Source organism: Humulus lupulus, chromosome X (assembly GCF_963169125.1).
Source record: "Humulus lupulus chromosome X, drHumLupu1.1, whole genome shotgun sequence".
Taxonomy (NCBI): domain Eukaryota; kingdom Viridiplantae; phylum Streptophyta; class Magnoliopsida; order Rosales; family Cannabaceae; genus Humulus; species Humulus lupulus.
Genome location: NC_084802.1, coordinates 74,637,326 through 74,640,250, shown reverse-complemented (window position 1 = coordinate 74,640,250; position 2,925 = coordinate 74,637,326). Strand labels below are relative to the sequence as shown.

At 31.4% G+C, this 2,925-nt stretch overlaps 1 non-coding gene across 1 annotated transcript; it reads right to left on the bottom strand.

Moving 5' to 3' along the window:
- Window positions 1-2,571: 2,571 nt before the first annotated feature.
- Window positions 2,572-2,678, bottom strand: LOC133807922 (small nucleolar RNA R71). The gene has a single exon (XR_009879805.1). It is a non-coding gene; the product is annotated as a small nucleolar RNA R71 (small nucleolar RNA).
- Between the last annotated feature and the right edge of the window lie 247 nt (window positions 2,679-2,925).

The following is a 2,925-nucleotide window of genomic DNA, read 5'->3' as shown; positions in this document are numbered from 1 at the left end:
AATAATAAGATTTGATTTTTCAAAATCATATTTTATTATTAATATTTCAAATTCATTTTGGGGACCTCATTTGTAATTTAATTTCTTTTTAGTCCTTTTCTCCTTCTATAAACAGGGATTCTTCTTTCACATTTGGTATGTAATTTTGAAAGTAAAGAAACTATAGCAAAATTTATACTCACTTTCTTCTCATATTTTCTTCTTAGAATTTTGTGAGAATCATGACCATAATGGCCTAATCTTCCTAGGAAGGTTAGAGATTCCATATGCTAGTGATGTTATTTTGTTACTTTGATTTACTATGTTCCTAATATAATGTATTTGAGTTATTTATGTTATTTCATCCTCATCTCTATTTTGTTATCTCTATTTACTTGTGCTAATAGTATATAGGATTAGTCAGGCTCTTTCTATGTGCTTCTAATTAGTAAAAGTAATATTGCCCTTGGGTATTTTGTCATTTTCAGATTTTTCATAAGATTAACATTGTGCTCTTAAAGTAAAGAACTTTATAACTCAAATAGACTTTTGTTAGAAAAGAATATGGACTTTAATGTTATATTTTCCAAGTAAATGTTGGGATGTGAACTATTTACTTGTGTATTTTTGTAAATCAAGTAACTAAGTAACCAAATAAGCATATGAATGATTCTTGAAACCTTTCTGTTTCTCAAACTCTTGATTACACCCTACTTTTATTTCACTTGTCTCATTTTATCATTTCATAAAAAAGACAACACCAAAATCTCAAATCTATTTTCATTTCCATTTTTATTTATTTCATGTCACTAACTTTTTGTGTTATTTTCTACTAATCTTTTGGCTTTAGGTTACCTCCTTGTGGATCGACTGCTCGATTTTACTACAGCTACCGCTTAGTAGTTATCACATTTTGGGCGTTAAACAAATTTTGGCGCCGTTGCTGGGAGGTAGTTTTCAAAAGTTTTAGTGAAATTTTTACCAAAATATTTGTAACTTTATTTGTATTTTTGTTAGTATGAATATTATGTTAGCATAGTGTTCTTGTATTTGTGGGTTGTATTTTTTTTATTTAGTAATTTTTATTTAATTTGATTATTATAAAAAAATCAAAACAAAAAAATTTAGTCATTTATATATATATATTTATTTCTTCTTTTTCTTTCTCCCTTTTCTTTTTCGGTAAAACAAAAAATAATTATATATATATAAATATTCATATATACATATATATATATCTATATAAAAAAAAACAAAAAAAAATAAAAAAATGTAAAAATATATATATTTTTTCCTTTCTTTTGGTTAAAAGAAACGAATAAATATATATAATTCTTTTTCTTTTTAGTTAATTTTTATTCCACTTCTCTTTCTTAATTTCTTTCCTATTTTTTTAGTTTAATAAATATTTAAAAAAAAAGAATTAAGCTTGCTATTTTATCTTCATTTCACTTCACTTCAATTCTCTTTCTTTATTTTATTTTTCTGTTGATTATTTTGTTAGGTTCCTTAGTTTAGGCTTTTCTTTTTCTTTGCCTTAGTTTTCCTTAGAATTTAGGTTTTCCCAAAAAAAAAAAAAACATAAAATTGCATAAAATTGTTCATAAAATTTCAATCATAAAACACTTAGTATTGGGAACAATTGTGTAATATTACAAATGGTAGAAACCGATATTGTTCTGTCTAGAAAGATTGGTTGTTAAATAAGGTTTGTGATAGCGTTACCCCCACACTTACCTGGGAACCCCGGGGAGTTCTGTCAAGGCAAGTGTGGGTCTAAAGCAGTACCTTGGCAACCTTCCCAATTCACCTGGGAACATTTCGAGCATATGCATTTGCACTATTACATTATTGAACTTATTACTATAAGAAAACCAAACTTGTTCTGTCAAAATAAGCAATTTCATTCTGCTTAAAGGTTGTTGGTCGAAAAGGTTAACTTGTTATCCACCATACTTACTCAGTAACCTCGGGGAGTTCTAGTAAGGCATTGGAGATCACCCCAAAACCTCCAAGTCTACCTGAGAACAAGTTTAACAAAAAAATCAAAAAAATGAAATCAAAAAAATAAAATCTAATTATGATTTCCGAGAGTGGATGAATGATCACGAAACTTCCAGTGACACTTCTTCCAATTCACCTGCCACTCCTTCCAGAACTCCTTCCTCCAATCCTGCTTCTCCACAAACTTTAGCAGATAATAATCCATTCGCAATGGCTCGCAATGATGAAATCCAACCAAGAACTCTTAATGACTACCTCCATCCTACTCGCACTTCCACGCCTTTATGCATTATCTTCCCTCCTAATATGCCCGCATTAGACTTTAAACCTGGCATGATTCAACTCTTGCCCACATTTCATGGAATGGAAAATGAAAGCCCATACGTGCATATTAGAGAATTCGAGGGGGTAGTAGCCACGTTCTATAATCGAGCCAAACATGTCGATTCTGTGCGACTAAAGTTCCTTCCTTTCTCCTTGAAGGACAAAGCCAAAGGCTTGTTATACTCTTTGAGACCTAGGTCTATTGGAACATGGGAGGAGATGACATCCTTTTTTCTGAAACACTTCCCCAGCCATAAGACCAACAGTCTAAAATTACAGATTTCCACATTTTCCCAAAAGGACAATGAAACGTTCTATCAAGTCTGGGAAAGATTCAATGATCTGTTAAATCAGTGCCCGTACCATGGCTATGAGAATTGGCGTTTGGTCAGTTACTTCTATGAAGGCCTCACGAGTCATGAGCACCAGTTTTTAGAAATGCTATGCAATGGTGAATTCCTCAAAAAAAAAAAGCCAGAAGATGCTCTTGAATATCTCGAAGAAACCGCAAAAAAATCTCACACTTGGACTGGTCCAAGTGCTACTATTAGCACCAACCGACACAAACCATCAGGGATCTATAAACCTTGAGAAGAGGATAGTGTTAAGGCCCAACTC